The following is an 18,852-nucleotide window of genomic DNA, read 5'->3' on the forward strand; positions in this document are numbered from 1 at the left end:
CCAGGCCGCAGCCAGGACGCTGGGCCACGCCCCCTCTCGCCTTTCCTGGGCAAATGCTCCGGGATAATATGTATATATATTGCTGCCCGATAAACGGGCTTTTCAGAGTGCCTGAGTGTTTGGTTTGAATAAAGCAACTTGGATGAATTCCAGCTTTTTTGTCGCGTCCATTCTTCCGATCGACGTGGGAGCCCCAGCTCCTTCAATGGGATGGAAAATGTGGCCAGTGTTCCAAAAAGTCTGTTTCCTGCAGGAATTGCCGGTTGCATGGTGTTTCACATATCAGGAATAAACAGAGCAGGAATAATATTTAAAGTGAAAAGGAAGGGAGAAAAAGCTTCTCAAATACATACCAAAGGCAGGAACCCTGGCCGAGTCATACCAAACACACTAAAAATGGTACGTACTGCTTCCCTGCTCGACATCTAGCATTCAAAAGGATAAGAGCACAGACAATCTCCATAGTTTGGCATCCATGAGGAGGTGGAAATTTATCTTGAAGAAATGTCCCTCTGAGTGCGATGAGAAAGGTGGCACATTTGTTGTGGCGTTGCTGGTACCCAGAGTGCCCCGGAAGTGACGGCCAGTCCTCCACGCTCAGTGGCTGTGTTTGTCTTTTCAAACAGTCCTGTGTTATGGTTCGTGTATCTTGTCAAAAAAAAACCAGTGTGTATATCGTTAGCTTTAAACTTGGACAATTGTTTATTTGTTGGGACTACCTATTTATATGAAAAAAAGATAATCTTATGCATTTTTGTCTGAAGACAAAAGCATTTGGTCATATGAATATACATGTACCTTGGCCTTTCAATCAAATGCGTGATCACCAAAAAAGGTAATACTTGTGTGTTCTGGCATTTCAGAACTTGCCACCAGGCCGGTATACCACGTAACTAACATCACGTAACAGCAAGTATCCTTTGAACAAATGCCATGCTTGCATAACCGGTCATCAGTGGTGTCAGATGACAGTGATAAATCGATGGTAAGAGAAACCTCAAACTTCAATAGGACAAAACTTCAGCCAAATCAGACCTGCCAATCCTGAAAGGGATCTTTGCCTAAATATTTAGCAAAATAACAAGTGAAATGGGTAGTCAATTTAAAACAAGGTGAATTTACAAAGGCCAAAGTAAACAGCCTGCATTTTAGCATTAGCCTTGCACAAGATTTTAAAAATAACATTTTTAGAGTAACTAAAAAGGCACTCGGTAGAGTAGGAAAGGAATACCTCCGCCAGGCTGAACAGTTTTTTTATATCCCACTGATAGGTCGGATCTGGATTCGGACCTAAACCAAAATTTAATCAGCTTGTTCTTGTGACCGAACCAACTCATCCCCCAAGATTTGTCATAACTCGTCCAAACTTTTTAAAATAACATTTTATATATCACTTTTTGCCCGATCACCCAATGGTGAAGAATCACTTAAAATATAATATTTCAGGTATCCGAATCCATATTCAGATATTCATCAAAATCGAATCGATTCTTCCTTGTCACGCACACAACCTGTCCACCAAGTTTTGTCCAAATCGTCCATAACTTTTTGAGATATCCTGATATGTATCGGTTTTAGCCCGATCACTCAATAGTGAAGAATCACTTTAAAGATTCTACTAGCCGGATCCGGATTCGAATCTTCACTAAAATTGAATCAATTCTTCCGGGTGGCATACGCTACCTCTCGACCAAGTTTCGTCCGAATCCAGCCACAACTTTTCGAGATATCTTGTTCACAGACAAACAGACAGACAAACAGACAGACGTGAAACATATAACCTCCATCCACCTTCGGTGGCGGAGGTAAAAATCGTTTTTTCCCACCTTTCTAAAAAATGTTGCGGCGTTGGGCCATTGCTCCTGCAGCATGGAGGAGTTCCAACCCCCCCAGGTTCAAACAATGGCCATTGCGGACTGACATTCAGACGTAGTTGTTGGATTCCATGGTGTGTTCATCATACCTCTGACCAGAACAATTGTGAAGAACCAGGTATCTTTTTCATGCCTGTTGATTATTCCATTTGTGATTACTTCTGCAGTCTTTCCCTCGAGTGGGATGAAATCGATAAATGACTCCTTCGCATCCACTTTACGTCATCGAATGATACATGACGGATTATTTGGGACATCTGATCAACAAGAGATACATCTGGTGTATTAACCAAACATTATGGCAAAGTATTTGGTTGCATGGATTTTGCTGATGATAGTGGATTGCACGCAACAGCCCAATAGCCAAGGAGAGTGATTCATTCAGGTATGAAATGGATTTTTGTTTGGTCGAACTTTTTGTTCGTGTTCCTGAATTCCTGGGTTGTACTTCCCCAAAAACTTCACCAGTTCAAGGAAATTACCCGAGTTGGTTCCTTTAGCGATATTTTCTCCGTGTCCCCTGAATGGAAAGTATTGTTATGCCAGAAACATAACGCACGCATATATTCGCTCGATAGCAGAGCTATTTTAGTTTTCTCCAATACGAGGATTTAACTTTTCCCAAGCTTTCAACCCTTTTTCCTTTCTAAAGACGATTTTCTACATCAAAGAGCCTGTGACAGAAGCAGTAAAGAGTTCTTTTCAATGGAAAAAATAACAAGCAGGATGCCTGCAGCTTTCCACCATTTTCCATCTTCTTGAAGAACCAATCCTTTGACATTCGTAGATTCTAATTGCCAACAGAGAATGGTCTATCCTGATTCTGTAGAGCTGCTGGGCCTCTTGCTTAACAAGCTCAGTCCTTAGTACATCATGCATTGGGTGAAGCCAATTCTCCGCAACACAACACGTGATCAGATCAGGCATCTGATGGTAAAATGCATCATCTCCCTGATTCTGAGTGATCATGTTAGAGACAATGGGAATGTCAGAGTCAAGATGGCTTCTAGTTGCATCTGCAGTCCCAAACACTGACGGTTCTGAAATGGAGTCACACCTGTCTGTTTCCTGATCCTTGTCCTTAACCAAACAGACTGATACCAAAAATGGATGAAAGCGATTGCTGCCACCCACTCATTCTGCTTCTTCGATTTCTTTCCTCTGGCATATCTACTCAGAGCCACAAAGGTATGATATTTTGTTCCGTGACGTCATCGTTCTCTCACCCTCTCTTAAAAAAAAAAACATCTTTGATACGCAACTCCAACAAAATATTCCTCTCCAGAAGAGCCTTATTTCCTCTCTCAAAATGGCACAAACAATCTCCAAATTTTACAAACTTCTCATTTAACTTCCGACTTACTCATCTTTGCAAATGGCATCTCTTAGTCTTGAAACAATGATTTAAACACCACCTCTGCTATTTTTTGGACAACATCAAGGGAAAACAAGACAGGTGCGCCCATGAAGATGGCATCAAATGATCTTGCCTCTGACATCTTCCTCTACCCCCATTGACATACTCTGTGATGCTCTGGAAAACATCCACCACACCACCAAAAGCAGCCCTGATATTTTTTGTTTTATGCAGACTAAATGTAAAAAGCACCACACATTAGCACAAAAATGTTAAACTAAGAGGTTGTAGAAATAAACCAGAACGGCACATCCTCGACATCGTGACGTCAACCGATATGCCTCCACCAACATTATTACGTCATTATACATGCACCAAGTTTGATTTAAATCCCTTCAGCTGTTCTCAAGTATCACATTTTTACCCGGCATGACCTCTGACCTTTGACCTCTTGATGCCGAAATCTAATCAGTTCATCTTTGCATCATAAAATAGAATTATACCAATTTTGGTGAAAATCCCATCACTGGTGCACAAGTTAGCATGGCGACATAATTTTTACCTAATGGGACCTATGACCTTTGACCTTTTGACACCCATATTCTAATCAGTTTAGCGGTACATCATTATACATACTTGTACCAAGTTTGACTTGTATCCCGTCAGCCATTCTTAAGTTATCGCAGAAACAAAAACCTATCACAGACGCACAGACGGACGGACGGACGGATGGACGGATGGACGGGGACGGACGGACGGACGGACAACCAGAAAACTTAATGCCTCCGGTGACTTTGTGCAGAGACATAGAAAAAACACAGAGGAAATGTCACTCCTTGAAAAGTGCCACCATGTGCCGGCGCTCCGCTCCCCCTACTCCCCTGTAAGTAGCTTATATCCCAAGATTTCATCTTTCCTTACAAACTCCAGACATGCCAGTTCACAAGATTACACTTGACATGCTGTGATTCTGTTTACGCTCGGTGTTTCAAATGGAACAGTGCATTAGAAACCCAACACCTCTTGTGCAATAAGATGTCTTTCAGGGGAAACGATTTTTGTCAGCTGAGGGGTACCTCGTTTGAGTGAGTGAGTGATACCTGCAAATAAACAGCATAAATGAAAATTTAAAGACTTATAAACAGATGAAACATAAGTATTTCGATCAGAGCACTGTTTTTGTATACTGAATCGAGGCTCGTGAAAGAGCTAACATTTACTTCACAAACAAATCAACCAGACAAACAAAATATACAAAAAGAGGGAGCGGAAAACAAGATGGGGAGAGAAGGGGAAGCACACAACCACAACATTTGAGAGCAGGGAGATTTGTGGAAGGGAGAGGGCTTGGGGGGAGGAGGCGTGGGAAGGGGGTGGGGGGGGGGGGGAGGGAGAAGTAAAAAACACAAGGACACCAAGGACTTCCAGGACAGAAGTTGGTATTTCAAAAAAGTGGAATTGGGGTGAAATTAGCGGGGGTAGAAAAGATCAAGGTTTTGGATGTCATGTCACTACTTTAGAAACACCCTGTATTAGACATCAATTGTTTGTGAAAAGATTGATTTTCAACAATCAAAACTTACAAGTGAATTCATTTTTTCCACTCATCAATGATGAACATAATGCTCTAAAATTTAAAAAAAAAAAAAAAGCCTTTTTGAGGTTCTTCCATAAGCCTTGGAAGTATAGACGACAATTCTTTTTAAAGCTGTTGAACACACTCGAGATCTCCTGGCAGAGGTGGCACTCTGCGGAGGCGCTCCAAGCTGTGCACCACGCTTGACTGATGGACAATCATTAGGGCAAAGAACGGGGCATGTCTGTCTATATGTATGAAAGTAAAGCAGTGTGTAAGTAAAACGAGTCATCAAGGAGTCATAAACAGTCCCAAACACCACGATAAATTGCACGACCCACACATGCTGACCTTGGCCTTTGTTACCTCTGCAGATGGGATGTGTTCGCAGATTTGGAAATTAGTGGTTCTTCGTTGTGGGAAACTCGTCAGTGCAGCTGCTTAGGAGATAGAAGCTTCGTGCTCACAGCGTTATCAAGCCATTCATATGGGAGCAGGACGTTGGGAGGAGAACTGCTATCAATGTTTATAACTCCAGGGATGCTGTGCCATCGAAATTACCAAAAGGGCGCTTAATAGCCGGCACTCAGTGTGGGGCACACACCAAGCTAGGGAAGGACACCTGTGAAGGGCAAATGGTACGGTGTCAGCTGATTTTACATGGCTGCTTGAGGACTCCAGGACGAATAGTGTCAAGTCATCAAAATGCAGGAGCACTTATTCACATGACCACAAATGCACCTTGAACAGGAGTGGTGCCCCTGGGGGGGGGGGGGGACAGCATGGAAGAAGGCCAATAATTATACTTCAAATAAAATGTGATTCCATTATTACAAGGAAATTCAAACCCATCTGTTAGATTTCTTGGAAAGCAGATGCTGCTAACAGGGTTTTGATAGACATTTTTTCAATCTGTGCAGGTAGGTATCCAGAAAAGAGATGTTATAGATATGGCATGTCCAAGCTAATGTCTACATTTTACCCCCTGTGAAATCTATATCCTTCATATAATTTAACTTCTCAAGATGCAGATTTTCATTTTTGTGGAGCTGTTTATCTTCTTTTGAGGTCATCTAAAGACACCATGACAGTTGCTGCTTCACGCGATCCAAATATGTGGGTAAGCAGGGCAAAACAGCCCGTTCGTGTGATTGTCACATTTTTGTTAAGCAGAGGAAAATTGCCTTCAGCAAATCCCAACGCCATCGAGGTTAATGTCAGAGCTTCGCATTGCTTTTAGATTGAGGACTCGCAGAGTTCATCAAGAGTTGAGGAGAATTCCAATGAAAAATGACTGAATCGTATTATAACCTCATGTTATTAATAAAAAATACTAACATGCCTCACCACACATCGTTTCAGAAGGATAGGCATATTTGACCATTACGGTGTCATTTGGGTCTTCAGGGTCTTTAGGGTCTTTTTGGGTCTTTTGGGTCTTCATGGTGTTTTGGTTCTTCAGGGCCATTTGGGTCTTCAGCGTCTTTTAGGTCCTCTGAGCCTTTAAGGGTATTTTGGGTCCTCGGGGTGTTTTGGGGTATTCGGAGTCTTTTGGGTCTTTGGTGTCTTCAGGGGCTTTTGGGTCTTAATGGTCTTTTGGTTCCTCTGGGTCTTTAAGGGTATTTGGGGTATTTTGGTTATTTGGGGTATTTAAGGGTATTTTGGGTCTAAAGGGTCTTCAGTGTGTTTTGGGTCTTCAGGATGTTTTGAGTCTTCAGGGTGTTTTTGGGTCTTTAGGGTGTTTTGGGTCTTCGGGGTGTTTTGGGTATTCGGGGTGTTTTTTGTCTTCAATGTGTTTTGGGTCTTCGGTTTGTTTTGGGTCTTCGGGGCCATTTGGGTGTTCAGGCTCTTTTGGATCCTCTGGGCTTCAAGGGTATTTTGGGTCTTCAGGGTCTTCAAGGTCTTTAAGGGTATTGTGGTCTTCAGGGTGTTTTAGGTCATCAATGTGTTTTGGGTCTTCGGGGTCTTTTAGGTCTTCCAGGGAATTTTGGGTCTTCGGGGTGTTTTGAGTCTTCGGGGCCATTTGGGAATTGAGGGTATTGTTACGGACACGACTTATTAAGATGTTATGCTGGGCCGAGCGGAATGGCCGCCGTGTTCGCACAAGTTACCCGATTATACTCGAACGTTGGCCGAATCGCGCTACGCTAGATCAATGAAGGAAAGGACACAACGGCTGGGTTAAATGACACGACACCAGGGGTACAGTTCTCAAGACCTCCGGAGGAGGATATAATATGGGGTATGCAGAACGTTTAGATTACACGGCACAAGAGGTACAGCACAGAAAGGTGGGCACTTATACACGGTCTTATCTTAATTCCCGACAGACCACAGACAAACGGGACAAGACTGACTCACACAGGGATTGATGGCAGGGGAGGGCAGGCAGTCGATGGCTCAAGGTGCACCTTGGCTCAGGGGCAGAATCGACCCGGTCCGGTCCAGAGATGCGGGGAGGTATCGTCGCGCTGGAGGTGGCGTCCTTTTCTCTCCAAGCTGAGGCGCATCTGACGTCACCTCCGGTAAGTGGCTGCGTATGTCCAGCGGGGAGTGACACGCCCTCGGCTCGTTAGCTCCGCCCCAGATGGAATCGGTCCGCCGCTTCTTATTGGGTGCGGGGGGGTTACCGGGCTCCGCCCTTGACGAGGAGCTGACAGTCAGCCCCTGTGTGGTAACCCCGTCGGAGCACATGGTCAATGGAGGCTAACCAAGCCGGAGTGAGGACGCGCACTGCCCGCACCGCTGTTGTTGTTGTTGGTGTTGTTGTTTCATGAGGAAGAGATGCGGGGAGGTATTGGGAGGTCCTAAACTCACTACTGGTGCCATACAATCACATTCTGGTGCAACGAAGAGTCAGAATTAATGGAAACGAGTCCTTAACTGACATAGACTAAGAATAACTAGCAAGATGTCCTATAGTTGTCTACGTGAGATGCGGTGAACCTGGGCACGACATTTAATGGGGGAAAAAGGGGAAGGTCGGGGCTACAGAGTGTTGTTTACAGACAATGGGACTAGGGAATGGGGGATTGGGGATAGTTGGGGAGTATTGGGGAAATAGGGGAATATTTACAATCGGATATGGATGGAGGCCAAATCCCATATCCGCAACATTGCACCCTTCTCTACCTCGGGGCGTCCCGACCCGATAAATTTTTACCTACTTTAGTGTGGCACTCAGATGTAGTTCCCTCCACTATTAACTCTACCCTGAGTGCGACAGTTTTACAGATGTTCACAAATGAGTAAATATGTCCCCCTGCGACGTTGCACCCTTCTCCTCACAGAAACACACCCACAGGATAACCGAATCGCGGAAAGAATCCTCAAACTAAACATACAGCCGGTAGGGAGCATTATTTACACAAGACTACACTGATATTTACACTACGATCCAGGACCTGTTTTTGGAGGAACACATGCAGATGTTATGCATAGAGAGAGCACGCATGCCAGCATCGATACACCAACCCACGAGTGCCCTGTGGCCCTACGGCCTTTAATAATGTGCAGAGCACCCCATCCAAGCACCAAAAGCACCACCCCATAACACAGTCAGCACCATCCGGTGCACCAATAAAATGTTCAACGTCACCGGTGGTGTCGCAGCCGGCCGATGTTCTGCCGCTGGTCTTGCCTTCATGTGGTGCACTTGGCCTTCTGGCTTCTTTCAAAAATAAAGAAAGGCGCCAACCGCGTCCATTTCTTTATTGTGGCCGTCAGGGGGCCAACTAAAAGTGGTTCACCTGTATGGCATAGGTGCCACGTTGACCCATAGGTCCATCAACGGGTGGTGCTTGGCCGCAAAAGAACTGCGGTCCATGGTGGGCGGCCACAAACATTGCGGTCCATATGGTGTATCGATCCAGGCAGCAAGCAGCGAAAGTACAGGCCCACAACTGCGGAGCCAGCACCTCTCTCTCCTCTCTCTGCCCCAAAGCCAGATCCTCGGAGGTGGGAGACAAAAGAAGAAGACAAGTGAGTAAGGTGGTAAGGGCGCAAAAGTGCACGCAATATAAGGTGATGCACACTGGAGGCACATGGGAACCAGGTGAGACAGGTACGTTCCTACCGTATGCCCCCCCCCCCCCCCACCAGGTAACCTACATTGCCCCTCCCTTACCCCTTACTGTATCCACAAAACACAACACTACCCATAAACATCTACTTTACAAATCAACAAACGTCCTTACTGTCTTCCCCATTCCTCCCATAAACCAAATTCGTCTTCTCTCCCTCCTAACCAATCAAATTTGCCATTTCCAACTCTCATCACAATTTGCCATCTCCAACTCAACATCAAAATTTGCCATCACCAATTCATCATCAGTCCCTCCTAAGGAGGGAGAGATGGAATCACCCCAATGTCTCATCCACGTCGTGATGCGTCTCACCAATCCACACAGCAATTCTCATTTCCTGCACACAGAACAAAGAAAACACAGGTGTGGAGTCATCATCATCACCACAGGCAAGTGGCTGCGTATGGTGCGACAGGTTCATCAATCCTAACTATTTCCTAAATGACTTTAACAACTTTACATTACCCGGGGTCTTTCCCTGCCAATCCATTGGCCAACTTACACTATGGGTTCTAAAAACCAATTCCCATTGACCAAACTGTGGTGCTTTTCAATTTGGGGTCTCACTCCCCCGATTCATCTCCCGGTGCCCTCGCACAATTTCTGGGCTGTGACGTGTAGCTCTCCCAGCAGGTCTACCCACCTGCACACCTCCACCACTGCAGTTGCCTCCGAGCTTACCTGCTCCTTACCCTAACCTATCTACCTGGGGAAGGCCCTCTGGCGCTCTCCCCACTCGGTGCCCTCTCTGGCACTGGGCTACCCGGGTCCGTCCTCCGGATCCTCGGGCCCCATCCACAACTCTACCGGCTCCCAGAGCCCACCTGCGGCCTCACCTGGCCGACATCCTCACAGTGGTGGAGTGCCCAAACCAACTACACACACTAACAGGCTACACGCCCAGCCATTTCCACAACACTAATGCACCCATCCAATTACCATTCTGCAACCGCACCACAAATGCCAATATCCAACCACAATTTACCTATACCCTCTACCTAACACTTACACTACCCGCCCCGGGTATCCGTGATGGGGGTCCACTCTTCCCCCATTCACACCTTCGCACCATGCACACCACTCCGTACCACTTACTCCATATATTCCACACACCTGTACTTGCACACCTGTGCTCTCACACCTGGTGCCACCTGCACCCTTCTCTCCCCAAGCGCATTCGCGCTGATCCACAACACTCACTACTCATACACTGCTCCACACACCTGTCCAGTTCTCACACAGCATCATCTCATCTAACTACTCCCCTCTGAAACTTGCGCTTCCCAGTCGTCCCTTTAAACTATGGCGCTCCCACGTCATTATCATCCACACTAAACTACCTGCGTCCCCACTACAGGTATCCTTGTCACTAACTAACCTTAACGTTACCTAATGTCATCTTCGCTAGATCCCTATCAATATCCTAACTCACCCGGGCTAGTTTTCACTGCCATAAACCCCATAATCTATAGCGCATTTGCCCCCCATGGGAAGGGTGGCAGGGATGCCACCCTTACCCACCGGGCCCATCGCTCACTACCAATTTTGCACATCAAATTTCAACAAATCAAAAATTTGCCAATCACTACCCATCATCTGCCAATCATTACTGCCAATCCTTTGCCAATCATCAAATTTTGTTTTTTCTCTAATTTTGGGGCCAAAACACTATCCTCATCACACAGTCTACTCACTAATGCCTCTCGGTGTGCCAATTCCTGTCCAAAGCCCGGCTTCGTAAAGCCAAGCCATGAATGCGGGTTGTGTTGTGCCAGCGGCTGGACGCGTCCGGCACTCGGTGCAGGGACGGGGGCTTACCCGGGCCAAGATCCCACGCACCACCCCGGCGTGGAGCCATCCAATGTCCCGATCTCGACCTGCCGGAATGCCTCAACAAAAAGTGGTCGCCATGACGACCCTTCCTATCGGGCTGCCCGCTCCGCCTAGTGGAGCCCGGACGCGGCCGTTCCACGCGAGGCCCAGCGTGGATCGTGCACGGCGGTCCTTTCGAACCCGCCGTGGCTCGGATCCCCGCTGGTTCTCGCGGCACGCGAAGCCCGGCACGCACCGAGGGCCCGCTTCGGCTAAAAGTCGACCTAACCTCTAACCTGGTTACCGTCGATGCCTCACCTGGATGCTTACAAGCATACGCTACCCCTTTCTTGCTCATACCTCCAGCCGTTTCCATGCTCCTCGTCGTACCTTCTCTAACACACCCAGGTACACTCATTCCACTCCCAGCCTTGGTCACACACCTGACCACCGAACACTTTGGCACACATTCGTTGGTCGCACACCTCACCAACACACCTCTTCGCGCCCCCTCCTCGGTCACCTCCTCTGTGACAATCACAGGTGTGCCCTCACTCGCACACCCAACCACGTGCCTCACTACCAATTCCAGCGTGCATTCCCACTCACGCTCTACCATTCCAGGTGTGCATCCTTCCATTCCAGGTGTACATCCTCGCTCACCTGTCACAACCAACTCACGCTCCTTGTCACTCGTACTACTCTCACCTCCACTCTTGACAGCGCACTCACCCTTACCCTTGACAGCGCACTCTTTCCCCATGCACCTGTCCGTCACACATCTTTCTCGCACACCCTCTCCCGTTACATCCTCTGTAACACTCACCACAGGCGTGCATTCTCCCTTTACACCCTCCGTAACACTCCTCACTACGCGCTTCCATGTGCTCCCTCGCACACGCGCTACGACCGACTCACTCTCGACAGCACCCTCACTCCTTGGCATGCACTTTTTCCTCACACACCCCAGAGTTGGACTTTCTCGCACACCTCCTTTTTCGCACACCAGACCTGTCGCACACTTCACCAACGGCCTCTCACGAACATCCGGGTCCATCTCGACCCCCAAGCTTCTTAAATCACCTGGCGCATCATACGCACGACCATATTGGTCACCACTTACACCGGGTCCTCTTCCTCTTCGCTTCTCCTCCATCACCTGCGAATCCCTCATCCGGTTAATGAGCACATCATCACGATCCAAACACAGACTTTGGGCCAATTCTTTTACCTCCTCTTTTATCTCTTTCTTATCCTCTCTCCGTCGCTTCTTAATTTCGCTCACCCCTTCTTCCACTTCTTCTAATTTCTGCTTCACCTCTTTTATGTCCCGGTACGTCTCCTCAAGCTCGTCCTCTAAGGCTACCTTGACCGTTTCCATGTGCGTCCTCACCTGCCGGTCCTTCGTCTCCATTACCTCTATCACCTCGTCCAACCTCGTTGTCAGTCCCTCGCGTACCATCTGACATTCCCTCTTCGTCGCTACCAAGTCATTTTTTAGGTCATTTTGTGTCGCTTTTAACCCTCCTATTACCGCTGTGTTCTTCTTTACCTGGTCCGTTAGTTCTTTTTGTCCCTCCGTCAGCTGTTCCACCTCTTGCGTCAGGTCCTCTATGCCCCCTTGTAACTTTACAGTCCCCTTTCTCACCTCCTTCTCCATGTGCTCCTTGCAGTGCCTCACCTCCTCGCGCACTCCTCCGACCTCCTCACTCACACCTCTTCTGATCTCCTCTCCCATCACTTGCATTTCCTGCCCAGATGCCACCCTCATCTGCTCCATTTCCTCCCTGTGAGCATCCAGTTTGGTTTCTACCCCCATTCTGACCCCCTCTATCTGCTGCCCCATTTGTTTAACTTCCCTTTCCGCTTGGTTCCTCATGTCCCTCAATTTGCCTTCCATACTGTTTTCTAACCCCTCTAACCCATTTTTCACTCCCTCTATCTGATTCTCCTGGGCAGCCATTCTATTTTCTACCCCCGTTAACCCCTCCTGTATTTCCCCTAATCTATTGTCTAATTCCCCAAATTTCTTGTCTAATCCCTTAAAATTATTGTCTAACCCCTCACCGGTACCCCTCGCTTCGTCCCTCATTACCCCCATTTGGTTTCCCATTACCCCCAATTGCTCACTCTGAGCATCCATCCGGTTCCCCATTACCCCCATTTGGCCCTCCAATCGCTCACCCAATCGCTCACTATCAGCCCTCATTTCCTCCCTCATTTTCTCGCTATTCTGGGCCATAAGGGCTTTCATTTGTATGAAAAAAAGGTCCAAATCTACCAGCGGTGCTACTACTGTCGCGGGCGTGGTCGCCGTGGCCATGTGCGAGGCGCCATTTTGCGCGCCCGTAACCTCGTGCGCGACGACGCTATTTTGCGAACCTGCCACCCTCACTGCTTCGCTCTCCTCATGTCCCTCATTTTGGTCCTGGATCGACCCTGCCTCACTCTCCTCTACCGGAACCCAGCCGTCTTGGTCTGCCATAGCGCGACTTTCAAAATTCGGGTTTTTATTTTTTTTTGTAAAACACAATTAAATTTCGCTGTTATAATTTCGAGCGCGTGAGACGCGCTCCGGGACCGATCCCACTTCCCGACACCAATTGTTACTCTAATAGTACAATTGGTGTTCCAAAATTTGGGCTAAATGAATTTAGTCCCAGGTCCGAATCCCACTCCTGACACCAATTGTTACGGACACGACTTATTAAGATGTTATGCTGGGCCGAGCGGAATGGCCGCCGTGTTCGCACAAGTTACCCGATTATACTCGAACGTTGGCCGAATCGCGCTACGCTAGATCAATGAAGGAAAGGACACAACGGCTGGGTTAAATGACACGACACCAGGGGTACAGTTCTCAAGACCTCCGGAGGAGGATATAATATGGGGTATGCAGAACGTTTAGATTACACGGCACAAGAGGTACAGCACAGAAAGGTGGGCACTTATACACGGTCTTATCTTAATTCCCGACAGACCACAGACAAACGGGACAGGACTGACTCACACAGGGATTGATGGCAGGGGAGGGCAGGCAGTCGATGGCTCAAGGTGCACCTTGGCTCAGGGGCAGAATCGACCCGGTCCGGTCCAGAGATGCGGGGAGGTATCGTCGCGCTGGAGGTGGCGTCCTTTTCTCTCCAAGCTGAGGCGCATCTGACGTCACCTCCGGTAAGTGGCTGCGTATGTCCAGCGGGGAGTGACACGCCCTCGGCTCGTTAGCTCCGCCCCAGATGGAATCGGTCCGCCGCTTCTTATTGGGTGCGGGGGGGTTACCGGGCTCCGCCCTTGACGAGGAGCTGACAGTCAGCCCCTGTGTGGTAACCCCGTCGGAGCACATGGTCAATGGCGGCTAACCAAGCCGGAGTGAGGACGCGCACTCCCCGCACCGCTGTTGTTGTTGTTGGTGTTGTTGTTTCATGAGGAAGAGATGCGGGGAGGTATTGGGAGGTCCTAAACTCACTACTGGTGCCATACAATCACATTCTGATGCAACGAAGAGTCAGAATTAATGGAAACGAGTCCTTAACTGACATAGACTAAGAATAACTAGCAAGATGTCCTATAGTTGTCTACGTGAGATGCGGTGAACCTGGGCACGACATTTAATGGGGGAAAAAGGGGAAGGTCGGGGCTACAGAGTGTTGTTTACAGACAATGGGACTAGGGAATGGGGGATTGGGGATAGTTGGGGAGTATTGGGGAAATAGGGGAATATTTACAAGCGGATATGGATGGAGGCCAAATCCCATATCCGCAACAGTATTTTGAAGCCTCAGGGCCTTTAAGGGTATTTTGGGTCTTTGGGGTGTTTTGGGCCTTTGGGGTCTTCAAAGTTTTGGGAGTCTTCAGGGTCTTTTGGGTCTTCAGGGGATTTTGCGTGTTTTGGGTCTTCGGAGTATTTTTGATCTTCAGCGTATTTAAGGGTATTATGGGTCTTCAGAGGTCTTGGTGGTCTTGAGGGTCTTGGGGGACTTAAAGGGTCGTCAAAGGTCTGAGGGGCCTCAGCAGTCTAAACGTAAGTAAGAGTTAATGGACTGTGTTTTGGGTGTTTGGGTATATATGGATATTTATATAATAATTTTCGAAGAAGAAATATGTTGCGGCCCAAAAGACCGAAGACCCAAAAGACCCCGAAAACCCAAAACACACTGATGACCCAAAAGACCCTGAAGACCCCAAAGACCCTGAATACCCCAAAGACCCAGAAGAGCCAAAACACCCCAAAGGTCTAAAATACCCTTAAAGGCCCAAAGGATCCAAAAGAACCTGAAGACCCAAATGGCCCCGAAGACCCAAAACACCCCGAAGACCCAAAACACCCCAAAGACCCAAAAGACCGTGAATACCAAAAAGACTCCGAAGACCCAAAACACCCCGAAGACCCAAAATATTCTTAAAGACTCAGAGGAACAAAAATACCAGTAAGACCCAAAAGCCATTGAAGACCCAAAAATAACTTGAAGGCCCTGAAGACCCTGAAGACCCCAAAGACCCAAAACACCCCAAATACCCAAAATACCCTTAAAGGCCCAGAGGATCAAAAAGAACATGAAGACCCAAATGGCGCCGAAGACCCAAATGACACCGAAATGGTCAAAGATGCCTATCCCTCTGAAACGACGTGTGGTGAGGTGCGCAGAGTGCCTAGTCACAGTATTATATATAAATATCTTTAGGTAGTAGGTTGTAGACAGCAACCGCCCAGGGTAGTACTACCGTTCTGACTTAGGAGCATTAAAGTGGTGCCCGGAACCATTTTGCACTCTCCGTGTCAGGATTGCTGGTCTTACCTTCTGTCTCACTCAAACTAACTCTACCGGGCTACCTTTAATCTCTCTTTCTCGCAAACAAAAATCTTACACTTTTCATCATACACTTTTCTTCTCTTTTATTTAATGCCTGGCCTCGTTGAGGGCTATTTAGTCTATGCCTGGAGCCTTCAACATTAAAAAAATTATATACATAAATACGTATATACTGTATAATCAAATGAATATAGCACCTCCTATAAACAAAAACATTACCGAAGGGATACAAGAACAGAACATAAATGGAACAATAGGGAGTAAAATAATATTTATTACTAATTGTGTTATTGGCCAGCAGGGGTAGCGAAAGAACAAGAGGAAAGAAATGAGGTCATATAGGGGTGAATAAGGGAAAATAAATACCAGGATGGTATCAAAATGACATGGGGACCAGGAACCTGGAAGCGCAAGCATTTCGATGGATAGATGACTGTGTTCAGCCACAGCAAGTTGCTCATTAATTTCCAGAGTGCAAGTTGGCTTTGATTTAAACCATTTTTAAGGTGAACAGAAACGGTATCTTCTCGACCTGTTGGGCCTTCCAAGCTCAAAATTAGAAGAGCTCCACCCACAGGGCGTTATAAACTGACATTTGGTTCTCAGGAGTGCGATGGTGCCCCTTGCTGTAAAACATTCGGCCTTTGAGAATTGGAATTGATTTGTTAATTTTAAACGTTGTTCTACGTTAGAAAAAGCACTCAATAGTGGCAGGAGTTGCACCACAATAGTACAGGATTTAAGGGGAGTAGGAGGTGGTGCCAGCAGAGAATGCAGATAATGAGGCACATGCTCTTTTTCTCCCAAGCATGGCTTAGCAAAGCTGGTTATCGGTTATCGGCCAGGGAAAGCTACTCTGAAACAGGCACCGCTTCCAATCAGGTCCCCGTACGATGTCATTAGATGGATGGAAGCCAAGCCTTTCCTCTGTGATTAGTTTCGATAGCAGCTATAAGCAGGTATTGATCTCTTCAATTTTATCAGGCATTGCTGGAGTTAAAAAGTATATTTGACTTCACCACATTTAAAATTTGTGAGGCCTGCATATGGAATGCCAGTGTGGGGAGCTAAGATGTATGGTGGCTAGCTTTTAGATGACTGGCCTCTGTAGGTTGAGTGTTTGTATCCCCACCAAGTGTTCAAGTGAATGGCAGAGGATGTCACAGGATGATGGTAGGTGGTCTGGAGCTGCGATAAGTCTGACACTGGCTTGCATTTCATCAAAGCCTGTTGAGATGTGTTGTCAGGTTAGCCTTAGATGTCAGTTTGGGAGGACCTCGAAGGAGTGGGCTCAGCTTGCAATTAAGGTCACCAGTGCGACACTCCCTGATGGGGTTAGGTCAAAGCCACGATTAGAGATGTGTCTGGTGGCTTGTGAGAGGCCGTAGGCCTTCTGTGCGCATCAAACGGGTGAAGGTCTTTGCAGATCATTTGATCATGGAAATTTGATCGCAGGCCCCGTGAGAAAAGGCAGGACCTGGAAGCATGTGGTGGTGTAGATGGTGTATGTTACAGGTTTCTGCAAGGAAAGATGTCCAGCTCTTGAATAGCTTGGCACAAACCTTCATTTGCTTCCATCTCCGAGAGTGCATCTCCAATCCCAACTTCAAACTTGGCTTACCTTCTTCCTCTACTCTTAAATAATCTCTCTTGACTCTGAAAATCCCCTCTTTATCTCTTTGCTGGTGACCACTATTTTCTGCAACATACCTCATCGTTCAGCCAAGCATGCAGCAGCCTCCTCCTTCACTGCAGACCTTGATAAAATCAGGGTCTGGTCAAACACTTTGAATATGTTTCAATCCTGACACATCTCACACTCGCAATGTGTCTTTGCGAAAGGACCATCTGGTGAACCCTCCCATCTACTTTCTTAACAATACTCTTGAAGAAGTTCATTCACTCAAACTTTTGGCTCACAATCAGCTATCATCTTTCTTGGACAAACCACACTTGTCCTCCAGTTGTCCTCCAAAGCCAATTGCTGAATGGGAATCTTCTGTCATGCAAAGTCCTTTCTTGGCACACCTGAACTCTTATTCATGAACAAGACCTCATCCGCAGCTTGATGGAGTACTGCTCTCATCTCTGGACTGGCGCTCCCATCTCAAATCTTGCTCAGCTTGAAGTTGTGGAAACTAGGCCTTCACGATCATTACAATCTCTCAAGATGAAGCTGAGTCAATGGGCCTATCACTTTCACATCACAGACAGGTCGGTGGTCTTTCTGTCTTTTACCGCATCCTTTCTGGTGTAGCACCCTTTGTTCTTTCTGTGCTCGCTCTCCCTTCCCCCAGCCCCCACTGTGTATGTATGTGGTCTGGCAGAAAGAAACCCCCTTCCGGTTAAACTCCAAAAATACAGAATCACTGCTCACCTCCACACATTCGTTAATCTTTTTCCCACATGTGGAACCTTCTTCCGCAGTCTCTTCAATCTCATTCTCTCCTGGGCTTCAAGACAGATGTTCACCACCATGTCAGATCATCTCCAATCCAAAACCATGAGATTTTATTCCACCATCAAACCTTGCCAAGCCCACCTCCTTCCAAACTTCCAATTTTTCCTTCCTGAGAGTTTCCTTCTGTGTCCATATTGTCCACCCCACACATCCTCCTCTACCCCTTAGTCCTCCCACACCCATTGTTTGTCCAAGTTTCCCTCTATTTTGCCCTTTAACTCCACTGTTGGTGTTTAACACCACCCCCCTCTCTCTCTTTCAACTGGCACTTTGTCCTGTTGCATCCTGTTCCATTCAGCGTTCTAACTCTTCCATGAGCCTTGACCTTGCATATAGAAAACCATATTTACACTGTGTTCATGATCCACATTGCTGGAAAACCCAGATATAAAGAAAGACTGCTTTGTCCCGGGAAGTTGAACACAGACACGAGTCCCAACAAACAGATCTGCGTTGCCAAGGAAGTCTTTCACGAACCGGCTGGCCAGCTGGCATGATGTTCAACTGATGATGCCGACGATGACCAATCATTTTTGCATGTTCAGATGAATGTGCCTTCCGAAGCAGTTTCTCGGCTATTGGGCACAATCCTGGATGGGTCACCACTCCGACGCAGGATACTCGAAAGACTCATTCATCCCAGTAAACTGGTGCTCATTTTGCTCACCTTGGAAGGATGACAGGCTGAGACAACCCACCTGGTGTTAATTCAACGATTGACAGTGGCTTGAACTCAGGAATCTTGAGAGCTCAAGCCAGCCACCTTAACCATTCAGCTAACACCAGGCTTTATATAGATATTATGCACACATATTATACAAACAAACATGTTATACATACACTGATGCACACATTATGCACACAAATATTATGCTC

At 47.1% G+C, this 18,852-nt stretch overlaps 1 long non-coding RNA gene across 1 annotated transcript; it reads right to left on the reverse strand.

Annotated features, from left to right (window-relative positions):
• Positions 1-4,653: 4,653 nt before the first annotated feature.
• Positions 4,654-18,643, reverse strand: LOC137428225 (uncharacterized). Its single transcript, XR_010984666.2, has 2 exons — positions 18,454-18,643; positions 4,654-5,568 (listed from the first exon to the last, which is right to left on the reverse strand). It is a non-coding gene; the product is annotated as an uncharacterized LOC137428225 (long non-coding RNA).
• Positions 18,644-18,852: the final 209 nt, after the last annotated feature.

Source organism: Myxine glutinosa, chromosome 5 (assembly GCF_964187855.1).
Source record: "Myxine glutinosa chromosome 5, kmMyxGlut1.1, whole genome shotgun sequence".
NCBI lineage: Eukaryota > Metazoa > Chordata > Myxini > Myxiniformes > Myxinidae > Myxine > Myxine glutinosa.